Source organism: Arachis hypogaea, chromosome 12 (genome assembly GCF_003086295.3).
Source record: "Arachis hypogaea cultivar Tifrunner chromosome 12, arahy.Tifrunner.gnm2.J5K5, whole genome shotgun sequence".
NCBI lineage: Eukaryota > Viridiplantae > Streptophyta > Magnoliopsida > Fabales > Fabaceae > Arachis > Arachis hypogaea.
In genome coordinates this window covers 70,891,654-70,905,716 of record NC_092047.1, presented here as the reverse complement: position 1 = coordinate 70,905,716, position 14,063 = coordinate 70,891,654, and the positions used below count along the sequence as shown (strand labels likewise).

The 14,063-nt window shown below is 41.1% G+C and overlaps 1 non-coding gene across 1 annotated transcript; it reads left to right on the top strand.

Annotated features, from left to right (window-relative positions):
• Positions 1–7,951: 7,951 nt before the first annotated feature.
• On the top strand, positions 7,952–8,058 carry LOC112731679 (small nucleolar RNA R71). Its single transcript, XR_003167447.1, has one exon. It is a non-coding gene; the product is annotated as a small nucleolar RNA R71 (small nucleolar RNA).
• Positions 8,059–14,063: the final 6,005 nt, after the last annotated feature.

Here is a 14,063-nt window from a genome sequence, read left to right as displayed (position 1 = left end):
AATTTGTCTCTCAACAATTTTCCTTAGGCAAGTATAACCGAATTATCATCAGGTAAAAACTCACAATAGAGTGAGGTTGAATCCCACAGGGATTGATTGGTCAAGCAACTTTAATTATAGGAATGTTCTAGTTGAGCGAAGCCAATTTGGTTTGATAGTTGCAGGAAATTAAATGGCGAAAAAGTAAATAGCATAAAATGTAAATGCTGAAAGTAAAGAGCTGAAAATAAATGACGAAAAAAGTAAATTGCAGAATCTTAAATGGGAATGGGGAAGATGCTCATAAAAGTAAATTGCAGAAATTAAAGAGAATGGGTAAGATCAGAAATGGGGATTCATTGGGTTTAGGAGATGTTGCATTCTCCGGATCAAGTTCATTTTCACCTCTTCCTCAATCAATGCGTTCATTGATCTCCTTGGCAATCTTAAGTGATCAAATTACAATTCCTTGTAATTCAATCTCTCAAATCTTGATCAATAGCCAATTTCTTGGTCAATTGCTCATGAGAAGAGATGAAGTATGGTCACTGATTATACCACATGCATTCCCAAATTAAGTATTGGTAGAATTATAGTCACCATATCCTTCAACCCCAATTTGGTCCAACATGAGAAAGCGTTTCTAGCATGATCTCTTCATTCCTCTTCCAAGGTTCAGAAGAGATCCAAGTATGAATAGCTTCTTTTCCAAGATAACTATCCAATTGGATGAAGATTGAAAGCTTTCTAGTAAAATCAAGAGAAAAGATAGAAGAAGAATAATAAAAACTAATATTGATCCATCAAATTACAATAGAGCTCCCTAACCCAATGAAGGGGGTTTAGTTGTTCATAGCTCTGGAAATGGAAAACAAAGATGGAAGATACATTCTAAAAAATAAACTAGAAGTGCAGAGTAAAATACAAAGAGTAGTTCTCAAATTTCCAACTCCCAAAAAAGCTCCTCATCTAATTCAAAACTACCCTATATATACTACTCTTCTGATCTTCTAGTTGGTTCTTCAAGTCTTGGATATGGGCCTTTGGATCTTGAGTTTGAAGTAGTTATCCTCTTCAGTGGGCTTAGCCTTACTTGCAGAGAGAAAGTGTGAAGTAGGCAGGGTATTTAGCTCAGGACGTTAGTGGCATTAACGTTAAGTGAGAGTGTGGGTTCAAGACCGTTAGTGACAATCACCTTTTTCACTAACGTTCCTAACCCAGGGATGATCCACGTTAACTTCAACGTTAGTGGCACCAACGTGACCACTAACGTTGCCTCTTGGTCCTTCGCATACGTTATTGGGACTCACCTTTTCCATAATGTTGAGAGTCCACTCTTCCCCTTACGTTAGAGTCCACGTTAACTTAGTTAACGTGGCTCTTAACGTAGGCTTGCCAATCCTTCGAGAACATTAGTGATGCTTATCTTTGTCACTAACGTTCGAAGATGCCCCTACTTCCCACGTTAGAATCCACGTTAACTAAGTTAACGTGGCTTCTAACGTGGTGATGATAGCCATCTCCAACATTAGTGACAAAGGTGAGTGTCACTAACGTTGGCTCATCATCCTTTCCTCCACGTTAGCTTCCACATTAACTAAGTTAACGTGGGAGTTAACGTGGCTCATAGTGGCTCATTGTGGCTCATTCCAACGTTAGTGACAAAGGTGAGTGTCACTAACGTTGGCGATTATTTGCTGTCTCCACGTTAGCTTCCACGTTAACTAAGTTAATGTGGGAGTTAACGTGGCTCAAAGTGGCTTAGTCCAACGTTAGTAACAAAGGTGAATGTCACTAACGTTGGCCATTCTTTTGCTTCCAATGTTAGAGTCCACGTTAACTAAGTTAACGTGGCACTTAACGTGGCCAATATGAGCTTGGTCCAACGTTAGTGACAAAGGTGAGTGTCACTAACGTTGGCTCCACTTTCTTCTTCCACGTTAGAGTTCACGTTAACTTAGTTAATGTGACTCTTAACGTGGGCTATGATGGCTTTGAGGACGTTATTGGTGATTACTTTTCTCATTAACGTTGCAAGCTAGCTCCTATTCCACGTTAGTGGTCACGTTAGTTAGACTAACGTGGCGGCTAACGTGGTTCTCTCTTGCTTCCTTTGTCCTAAAATCAAGCAATAAAGTGCATCAAAGTTCTAATCCTCATCATGAGACATGCATCATCCAATTTGTCATTTAATTAATGAAAAATTCTCATGAAATCATATAAAATGCATCATGCTTGCTTGAATCAAGATGTAAGTGAAATTTTACCCAAAACTTGCTTATTTCCTAAAAAATGCATGAAACTACCCTAAAACAGTAAAGAAAGGTCAATGAAATTGGCCAAAATGCCTTGGCATCACAACACCAAACTTAAAGCTTGCTTGTCCTAAGTAAGTACTGAACAAGAGAATGATGAATGAAACGCCAAGAGAAATGAGTCATTATTGTGGAAGTCATGTCCTTGGTTTTATGGTGGTTTCATGCATAGCAACTTAGGTTCATTCCTTCACTGGCTTACAGACCTATATCATGTCCTGGAATACCCACTTGACTGCACCTTATGAACTTTTATTCATTGATCCTTTTTGTCATTTCGGGCTTATTTGTGTTCTTAGACTAGGTGCTCTGTGAGGGGCGACTCTTTAAGATAAGCTTTCAGCCAGCACTCCGAACCAGTTGGTTCAAGGTGCTAGGTGTTAAGACACCCCTAAGGACTTACTCCTTCAAGTCTCTTTCCCCCATACATACACACCACAGGCACATGGTTTGTTATTTTCTTTCTTGAGACCTTGGTGTCCAGCACCTCTTTGGGTTACTAAGCATTCTGTAGCAAAGGTTACTCTTGATAGTGGACTTTCAGCTGATAATCCCGAGTTAGTTAACCCAAGTTACCAAGTGATAAGGCACCCCTAAGAGCTTATTCATCCAAGTAAATTCCTTACACAGGAACACCACAGACACTTGCCTCAAGATTCAAACCCTTGGTGCCTAGCCTTATTTCTTACTCTTTTTCTTTTATTCTTTAACTTTCATTTTTTTTTCTTTCCCTTTTTCTTATTCGGATCTTATTATTTATCTAGTCTCATGGGGTGTGTTTCAAGCATATAATTCAGGACAGATAGTTACCTTCCCACCTTATTGGTGAACCAACTTAGCTAATCTATTATCACACCATAAAATTAGGGACTTACTCCACAATATGAACTCCCCTCTGGTCTTTGATAACACACATTCTCTTTTTATTTGATTAAAAAGGAGACAAGCAACATAATATGCAAGATGGAATTGAAAACAGGCAATTTGACTAGTAATCATAGACCTAAGCAAGGAGAATACTAGAAACAAAATTGAAAATCCTAAACCACCATGGAAGCATATTCTATTTCATACATGATTTTCCTTATTTAAAGCTTTGAAAAATATGGATCAAAGAGGGAACTCCACCACCTTTTACTCATGGGGTTGCCCATGCTCTTCCTCTTGCTTGTCTTCTTGGTGTTTTTCTTGAGTGCTTGTACTCCCACTTCTCTTGCCTTTTCCAATCAACTTCTTCCAAAAACCAGCATCTTCCATCTTCTTTTTCAGTGTTTCCTTCTGCTGTTTCACCTTCCTTTCCTCTTATTCTGTGAAATCTTTTTGGACCTCATCATACCTAGGGATTGCAGAGTGTAGATTATGCATATGACTAGACATATAGTTCAACTTAGCTTGAGTGTTTATGTTGAACGCCTCCCTATGTAGTTGCCGTCCTTTATTAAGTACACTGAACTCATTGAATGCCTTCGTCTGAGCTACCTGGCGTTGGTTGAGTTCTTAAAGGCGCTTATCTTGACGCTCTTGCCTTTCAGACACTTGATTGATGGCTTGAGTGAGCTGGGAATAATGTTCCATTTGCTGTTTCTGCCACTTCCCTTGTTGATTCATCTAATTAGAAAGGAGTTCTTCTTGACGATCCATCCTTTGAGCTTGAATGTGCAGTTGTTGTTCTTGTCCCTCCATATAACTCCTTGCTAGTTCCTCAATGGCTCCATGAATGTGATTCAAGTTTATGTTGGTTGGGTCATAATATTCTCTTTGTTGGTTTTCTTCCTGATGAGACTCTTCTTGGTGAGCTCCTCCTTTTGGTTTTGGCTTTCCTATGTGAGGTCTTCTTTGTTGTTGGGTTGGTCTCACATGAGTTAGATGCTGAAACATAATTAGCCACCTAGGATTTAACCAATCTGGGTTGCTATCCTCAAAGACAACCTTGGCCTTCGTGCACAGTCTGAGGATAGTGCTGGGGTACCAAAGCCTGGCACCTGAATCAATCTTCTCAGCTGACTCTTGAATCCCCTCAGCTATAAGTTCATGCACATTGATATCTCCACCTTGTACTAAGCAATGTACCATAGTAGCTCGAGTGATGTTGACCTCAGAATTGTTTGCTGCTGGGAGGATAGATCTCCTCACGAGTTCAAACCATCCCTTGGCTTCAGGGCTGAGGTCTCCTCTCTTGATGAACCTGGGTCTCTTATCCGCATACCTTTCCTAGTCAGCTCCTATAACACATATGTCATTCACAATTTATTCGAGTTCATCATCGTCAGGGCTCTTGCTTACTCTTGCTTGATAACCAAGCTCATCAAAATGTGGTGATTTCAAATGAAGAGTTCTTGTTATAGCATCGGGGCTAAAGTCCACCTCTCTCCCTCTTACGTAACTTTTGAAGGTGGGAGCCTTGGTTTTGTCTTCTCTGACCACATTTGCATAGAACTCTTTGATGAGGTTTGCATTTATCTTCCCCTCCGGGTTCGTAAGCCTTTGCCAAACCCTTTGTTCAATCTTCTCTCGAATCTGTGGGCACTCATCCTCGTCAATTTGGAATGTTAACTCAGGCAGTATCTTCTTGAGCTTTATCCGTTCAAATTCGAGTTCATGGAATGCAGTTTTGAATCTCTTCTCATCGAAAGGAATGCTCTCCACTGGTTCCTTCCTCTTTTGCCTCTTGGAGCTTGATGATGCCATGAATTTGAGTTGATGTGTGAAGAGGGTGGAAGGTACGGATAGATGAGGAATTTGGTTGGTTAGGACAAGGTGTGATGAAGAGATTTGGATGCCGAAGGTGTGAAGTGTGAGAAATGGGAATTGGAATGTGAAGGGAAAGTACGGACTAGGACTCACTTATATAGGGAAGTGATAAGTGAATGAAAGGTGTGAATTGATCGGGTGGTTGTGTGATGGACGGATGGGGTTTAGCATGGGTGAGCACAAGGATCACCAACTTTATGATGGGGTTGGTTCAGTTTCCAAGCTTGTTCTTCTTCCAATGTTGCATGGCAACCATTCCCAATGCAATCCCCTTGAAGACACGTGTGTAGTATCATCCTTTTGTGTTAACCGAACCCTTCAATTGCCCCATCAATGCTCCTACAAAATAAAAGAAATGTGATCAAAAACACACTTGTAGAAAGTGGCGGCAAAATTAAAAGGCTAACTACTTTTTAAAGTTTTTGTTTTTAACTACTGAGTGCTATTCATGAGTGCAAACCAACTGGCTAACTCAACATCTATGTATGCAACATTGGCAACTCCAAACTTAGTTTGGTGCCATATGGTGTAAAAGATTTGTTCAAGGCCCCTAAGAGTGACATGATGTGGGTTACATTTATGTTCTCTTAATGTGCTTTGAACACCAAACTTGTTCCTCACTATATGTTGCACACAATTATTCATTCAAGTGCATATCAAGTTGATTTGAAATTCATGAATTTTGCATTATTAACTATTTTTAAAAGCATGTAAAGCATGGGTTGCCTCCTATGAAGCGCTTCTTTAGCGTTACTAGCTTGACGTTCTGCCTTTATCAGGGTGGTTGGTAGTGCTTAAAGTCTTCCCCCCTTGCAGTAAATCTATCTCCATTGGCTTCATCAAGGATCTCCACATGTTCTAGGGAGAGAACTCTGTTAATGGTAAAAACTTTAGGTAGCTGAGATGGGATGGTGGGGAGATCGGGGGGAATGGCTGGGACGTAAGCTGAGATTACTTTATCCCCTGGAGAGAAGTCCTCTGTAGGGATCTTCTTGTTCCTCCACTTCCTTGGTACCTTCTTCTTTGTTCCTTTTGAAGTTGCCTTGCTCTTTGTGACCTTTTCTTCCAAGGAGATTTTGTTGCTGGTCTCATATAACTCTGGTTGTTTGGGTTCCTCCTGATTTTCCTTTAGCTGTGACAACTGCTGATTGCCTTTTTCATCAACCAAGGGGATTCCCAGATGTGCTGGTTGTGCTTCAGTACTTGTTTCTTCCTTCAATGTCTCACTATGATCTTTCCTTGGTTCTTTGTTCTCTTGATCTGTTTCTTGTGATGGTTTGAAAACATTGAAGGTGAGTTGTTCGTCATGGATCCTTAAAATTAGCTCCCCTCGCTCCACATCTATAAGTGCTCTGGCTGTAGCTAGGAATGGTCTTCCTAATATGATTGGGTGCAGGTGACTTTCTTCCATGTCCAAGATGACAAAGTCTGTGGGAAGGAAGTATTTCCCAACCTTCACCAATACATTTTCAACCACTCCTACTGCTTGTTTTTGAGTTTTGTCAGCTAGCCTGATAACTACATCTGTGGGTATGATCTCATTAATCTACAGCCTCTTCACAAGGGATAAAGGCATTAAGTTGATGCTTGCTCCCAAATCACATAGTCCTTTATCAAACACTGTTTCTCCTATGGCACATGGGCTGTGAAAACTCCCTGCATCCTTCCTCTTTGTAGGCAGCTCTGGTTGAATGAGAGCACTGCACTCCTTATTCATCACTATTGTTTGTCCTCCCTTGAGTGAGCTTTTCTTGGTCAGCAGCTCCTTCATATACTTAATGTATGAGGGCATTTGTTGGAGGGCCTTGATGAATGGTATGTTTACATGGAGGGATGCAAACATGTCAAGAAACCTTGAGTATAGTCTCTTCTCTACACAGCCATTTAGTAATTGGGAAAAGGGTGCATAGAGTCTCAGCAGCTCCTTCTGTGTATTTGTGGTTTCTTGATGATTGTCCCCCTGCTTTCCTGCTGAAGTATCTTCAGGTTGTTCTAATGGGTTGGTCAGCTCTTTCTTAGTCCCCTTATTACTTATAGTAACCATCTTGCAATCTTCCCATCTGACTTTCTTTGCTTCACCTCTCGGATTTTTCTCTGTGTCACTTGGAAAGCTATCAGTAGGTTTGGGAATCTGCTCAGAGAGGTATCCCACTTGAAATTCCAGCCTCTTGATGGTGTCTCCCTGATTCTTGATATTGGCTCGCACCTCCTCCTTGAATACCTTATTATCTTGAATCTCTTTACATATGCCTTCAAGTAGTTTCTCAATCCTTGAGAGTCTGTCATCAGATGATGGTGGGTTGGGATTGGAGTGATGAGAAGGGTTGTTTTGGTTTTGGTATGGATGTTGAGAGGTGTTGTTAGGGTGATGTTGATATGATCTTTGTGTGGAATTTTGGTGAGCTGCATGGTTGTTGGGGTTGTGACGTCTCTGATCTTGGCCTTGATCCTGTTGATTTCCCCACCCAAAGTTTGGGTGAATCCTCCAACCAGGGTTGTAGGTCTTGGAGTATGGATCATGGGTCTGCCTGGGTGAGTTTCCAATGTAGTTGGCTTGTTCTTGTTCATCCTCTGCCTCTGCATTCACTCCCTCTTGGGTTGCTGATGAGGTGGTGATTACTGCTACTTGGTTCCTTTCCATCTTCTTGGTGAGGTCAGCCAACTGCTTGGTAATAAGCTTGTTTTGGGCCAGCAGTGCATCCACATTGTTTAGCTCCATCGCTCCTCTAGTGTTGCCTCTTTCAGAAGCATAGAAGTAGTCATTCTCAGCTACAGTCTCAATGACATCTATGGCTTCTTCAATGGTCTTCTTCTTGTTCAGAGATCCCCCGGATGAATGGTCTACTGCCTTCTTTGATTCATAAGAAAGGCCTTCATAGAAAATGTGTAGCTGTACCCATTCATTGAACATATCTGGTGGACACCTTCTTGTCAGGTCCTTAAACCTCTCCCATGCTTCATATAGAGTCTCACCATCTTGCTGCCTGAAGGTTTGCACCTCAGCTCTCAGCCTGTTGATCCATTGAGGAGGATAGAATCTTGCCAAGAATTTGTTCACCACATCTTCTCAGGTTGCTAAACTCTCTTTTGGGAAGGATTCCAGCCATTTAGATGCCTTATCCTTGAGTGAGAAAGGGAACAGAAGTAATCTATAGGTGTCAGGATGAACACCATTAGACTTCACAGTATCACATATCCTCAGTAAGGTGGTTAGATGTTGATTGGGGTCTTCTTGGATACTGCCTCCGAATGAACAATTGTTCTGAACAAGGGTGATGAGCTGTGGCTTTAGTTCAAAGTTGTTGGCATGTATGGTTGGCCTTTGGATGTTACTTCCACAATTTCCTGGGTTTGGATTGATGTACAAACCCAAAACCCTTCTCTCTTGCCCAGCCTAATGTGCTGGACCTTCTCGGCCATGGTTGTGAGTCTCTTCTTCATGATGGTTCTCCATATTCTCATCCATATCTGGTTCAAAGTACTCCTCCTCTTCCTCAGCACCAACTACTCGTTTTCCTCTTGCTTCCCTCCTTAATCTAAGGAAGGTCCTCTCAGGTTCAGAATCAAATGAAGTTGAAGCCCCGCTTCTTCTCCCTGTCATACAACCAACAAGGTACAGGCAATGAAATAGATGCAGAAACTATTCTTGTTAGAAATGTTGTTAGTGTGAGTGATGCAATATATCAAACAGTTAGTGGGTTAGTGAACTGAATTGTAAATAACAAAGAAAGAGGAGTTGGGGGTAAAGGGCAGAAAATAACTAAAACTGAAAGTAAATTACTCAAACAGAAATTTAAATCAAACAAAAGAAAAATGCTCAATCTAGTTATCCTCCAATCTAATCATTGTTGATACAAAATCAATCCCCGGCAACGGTGCCATAAACTTGATGCACAGAAATTTGTCTCTCAACAATTTTCCTTCGGCAAATATACCGAATTGTCGTCAAGTAAAAACTCACAATAGAGTGAGGTCGAATCCCACAGGGATTGATTGGTCAAGCAACTTTAATTAGAGGAATGTTCTAGTTGAGCGAAGCAGAATTTGGTTTGAGAGTTGCAGGAAATTAAATGGCGAAAAAGTAAATAGCATAAAATGTAAATGCTGAAAGTAAAGTGCTGAAAATAAATGACGAAAAGTAAATTGTAGAATCTTAAATAGGAATGGGGAAGATGCTCATAAAAGTAAATTGCAGAAATTAAAGAGAATGGGTAAGATCAGAAATGGGGAATTCATTGGGTTTAGGAGATGTTGCATTCTCCGGATCAAGTTCATTTTCACCTCTTCCTCAATCAATGCGTTCATTGATCTCCTTGGAAATCTTAAGTGATCAAATTACAATTCCTTGTAATTAAATCTCTCAAATCTTGATCAATAGCCAATTTCTTGGTCAATTGCTCATGAGAAGAGATGAAGTATGGTCACTGATTATACCACATGCATTCCCAAATTAAGTGTTGGTAGAATTATAGTCACCATATCCTTCCAACCCCAATTTGGTCCAACATGAGAAAGCGTTTCTAGCATGATCTCTTCATTCCTCTTCCAAGGTTCAGAAGAGATCCAAGTATGAATAGCTTCTTTTCCAAGATAACTATCCAATTGGATGAAGATTGAAAGCTTTCTAGTAAAATCAAGAGAAAAGATAGAAGAAGAATAATGAAAACTAATATTGATCCATCAAATTACAACAGAGCTCCCTAACCCAATGAATGGGGTTTAGTTGTTCATAGCTTTGGAAATGGAAAACAAAGATGGAAGATACATTCTGAAAAATAAACTAGAAGTGCAGAGTAAAATACAAAGAGTAGTTCTCAAATTTCCAACTCCCCAAAAAAAGCTCCTCATCTAATTCAAAACTACCCCTATATATACTACTCTTCTGATCTTCTAGTTGGTTCTTCAACTCTTGGATATGGGCCTTTGGATCTTGAGTTTGAAGCAGTTATCCTCTTCAGTGGGCTTAGCCTTACTTGCAGAGTGAAAGTGTGAAGTAGGTAGGGTATTTAGCTCAGGACGTTAGTGGCGTTAACGTTAAGTGAGAGTGTGGGTTCGAGAACGTTAGTGACAATCACCTTTTTCACTAACATTCCTAACCCAGGGATGATCCACGTTAACTTCAACGTTAGTGGCACCAACGTGACCACTAACGTTGCCTCTTGGTCCTTTGCATACGTTATTGGCACTCACCTTTTCCAATAACGTTGAGAGTCCACTCTTCCCCCTACGTTAGAGTCCACGTTAACTTAGTTAACGTGGCTTTTAACGTAGGCTTGCCAATCCTTCGAGAACGTTAGTGACGCTTACCTTTGTCACTAACGTTCCAAGATGCCCCTACTTCCCACGTTAGAATCCACGTTAACTAAGTTAATGTGGCTTCTAACGTGGTGATGATAGCCATCTCCAACGTTAGTGACAAAGGTGAGTGTCACTAACGTTGGCTCATCAACCTTTCCTCCATGTTAGCTTCCACGTTAACTAAGTTAACGTGGGAGTTAACGTGGCTCATTGTGGCTCATTCCAATGTTAGTGACAAAGGTGAGTGTCACTAACGTTGGCGATTATTTGTTGTCTCCACGTTAGCTTCCACGTTAACTAAGTTAACGTGGGAGTTAACGTGGCTCAAAGTGGCTTAGTCCAATGTTAGTGACAAAGGTGAGTGTCACTAATGTTGGCCATTCTTTTGCTTCCCAATGTTAGAGTCCACGTTAACTAAGTTAACGTGGCCCTTAACGTAGCCAATATGAGCTTGGTCCAACGTTGGTGACAAAAGTGAGTGTTACTAACATTGGCTCTACTTTCTTCTTCCACGTTTGAGTTCACGTTAACTTAGTTAACGTGACTCTTAACATGGGCTATGATGGCTTCGAGGATGTTATTAGCGATTACTTTTCTCATTAACGTTGCAAGCTAGCTCCCATTCCACGTTAGTGGTCACGTTAGTTAGACTAACGTGGCTGCTAACGTGGTTCTCTCTTGCTTCCTTTGTCCTGAAATCAAGCAATAAAGTGCATCAAAGTTCTAATCCTCATCATGAGACATGTATCATCCAATTTTTCATTTAATTAATGCAAAATTCTCATTAAATCATATAAAATGCATCATGCTTGCTTGAATCAAGATGTAAGTGAAATTTTACCCAAAACTTGCTTATTTCCTAAGAAAATGCGTGAAACTACCCTAAAACAATAAAGAAAAGGTCAGTGAAACTGGCCAAAATGCCCTGGCATCAGCTTATCCTCATCAATGAGGATGTCTTCCTCTATGTCAATTCCAGCTGAATTGCAGAGGTGACAAATGAGATGAGGGGAGGCTAACCTTGCCAAAGTAGAGGACTTGTCTGCCACCTTGTAGAGTTCTTCGGATATAACTTCATGAACTTCTACTTCCTCCCTAATCATGATGCTTTGGATCATGATAGCCCGGTCTATAGTAACTTCAGACCGGTTGCTAATGGGAATGATTGAGCGTTGGATAAACTCCAACCATCCCTTAGCCACGGGTTTGAGGTCATGCCTTCTTAGTTGAACCGACTTCCCTCTTGAATTTCTCTTCCATTGAGTGCCCTCTTCACAAATGTCTATGAAGACTTGGTCCAACCTATGATCAAAGTTGACCCTTCTAGTGTAGGGGTGTGCATCTTCTTGCATCATGGGCAAGTTGAATGCCAACCTTACATTCTCCGGACTAAAATCTAAGCATCTCCCCCGAACCATTGTAAGCCAATTCTTTGGGTCCGGGTTCACACTTTGATCATGGTTCTTGGTGATCCATGCATTGGCATAGAACTCTTGAACCATTAAGATTCTGACTTGTTGAATGGGGTTGGTGAGAACTTCCCAACTTCTTCTTCGAATCTCATGTCGGATCTCCGGATATTCATTCTTTTTGAGGTGATTAGGGAATGGGTGAAGAAGAGAGAGAGAGAGGTGGGGTAAGTGGGGATCCTGTGGGGTCCACAGATCCTGAGGTGTTAAGGATATCTCATCTCTGCACCAAGTGGCGTGAAAAAATGCCCCTTTCTGCCAATCCTGGCATTAAACGCCAGGCTGCTACCCATTTCTGGCGTTTAACGCCAGCTTCTTACCCATTCCTGGCGTTAAACGCCAGTCTGGTGCCCATTTCTGGCGTTTAAACGCCAGTAAGTTTCTCCTCCAGGGTGTTCTATTTTTAATATTGTTTTTCCTTCTGTTTTTGCTTTTTTAATTGTTTTTTTTTTGTGACTTCACATGATCATCAACCTGCAGAAAACATAAAATAACAAAAAAAATAGAAATTTAACATAGATAATTAAAGATTGGGTTGCCTCCCAACAAGCGCTTCTTTAATGTCAATAGCTTGACAGTGGGCTCTCATGGAGCCTCACAGATGTTTAGAGCAATGTTGGAACCTCCCAACACCAAACTTAGAGTTTGAATGTGGGGGTTCAACACCAAACTTAAAGTTTGGTTGTGGCCTCCCAACACCAAACTTAGAGTTTAACTTTGGGGGCTCTGTCTGACTCTGTATTGAGAGAAGCTCTTCATGCTTCCTCTCCATGGTTACAGAGAGATATCCTTGAGCTTTAAACACAAGGGAGTCTTCATTCACTTGAATGATCAATTCTCCTCTGTCAACATCAATTACAGCTTTTGCTGTGGCTAGGAAGGGTCTGCCAAGGATGATAGATTCATCCATACACATCCCAGTCTCTAGGATTATAAAATCAGCAGGGATGTAGTAGCCTTCAACCTTTACCAAGACATCCTCTAGTGAGATTCTTGCAGCTTGTACCTCAATGATCCCTAGCTTCTCCATTACAGAGAGAGGCATGAGGTTTATGCTTGACCCTAGGTCACATAGAGCCTTCTCAAAGGTCATGGTGCCTATGGTACAAGGTATTGAGAAGTTTCCAAGATCTTGTCTCTTCAGAGGTAATTTATGCCTAGTCAAGTCATCCAGTTCTTTAGTGAGCAATGGAGGTTCATTCTCCCAAGTCTCATTACCAAAGAACTTGGCATTTAGCTTCATGATTGCTCCAAGGTACTTAGCAACTTGCTCTTCAGTAACATCTTCATCCTCTTCAGAGGAAGAGTACTCATCAGAGCTCATCAATGGCAGGAGTAAATTCAATGGAATCTCTATGGTCTCTATGTGAGCCTCAGATTCCCATGGTTCCTCACGAGGGAATTCCATGGAGGCCAGTGGACGTCCATTGAGGTCTTCCTCAGTGGAGATCACTGCCTCTTCCTCCTCTCTAGGTTCGGCCATATGAGACGTGTTTATGGCCTTGCACTCTCTCTTTGGATTTTCTTCTGTATTGCTTGGGAGAATACTAGGAGGGAGTTCAGTAATTTTTTTACTCAGCTGACCTACTTGTGCCTCCAAATTTCTAATGGAGGACCTTGTTTCAGTCATGAAACTTTGAGTGGTTTTAATTAGATCAGAGACTACAGTTGCTAAGTCAGAGTGGCTCTGCTTAGAATCCTCTGTCTGTTGCTGAGAAGATGATGGAAAAGGCTTGCTATTGCTAAACCTGTTTCTTCCACCATTACTGTTGTTGAAGCCTTGTTGAGGTCTCTGTTGATCCTTTCATGAGAGATTTGGATGCTTTCTCCATGAAGGATTATAGGTGTTTCCATAGGGTTCTCCCATGTAATTCACCTCTTCCATTGCTGGGTTCTCAGGATCATAAGCTTCTTCTTCAGAGGAAGCTTCCTTAGTACTGACTGATGCAGCTTGTATTCCAGACAGACTCTGGGAAATCATATTGACTTGCTTAGTCAATATTTTGTTCTGAGCCAATATAGCATTCAGAGTATCAATCTCAAGAACTCCTTTCTTCTGATTTGTCCCATTATTCACAGGATTCCTTTCAGAGGTGTACATGAATTGGTTATTTGCAACCATTTCAATGAGTTCCTGGGCTTCTGCAAGCATCTTCTTCAGATGAAGAGATCCTCTAGCAGAGCTGTCCAATGACATTTTGGACAGTTCAGACAGACCATCATAGAAGATACCTATGATGCTCCATTCTGA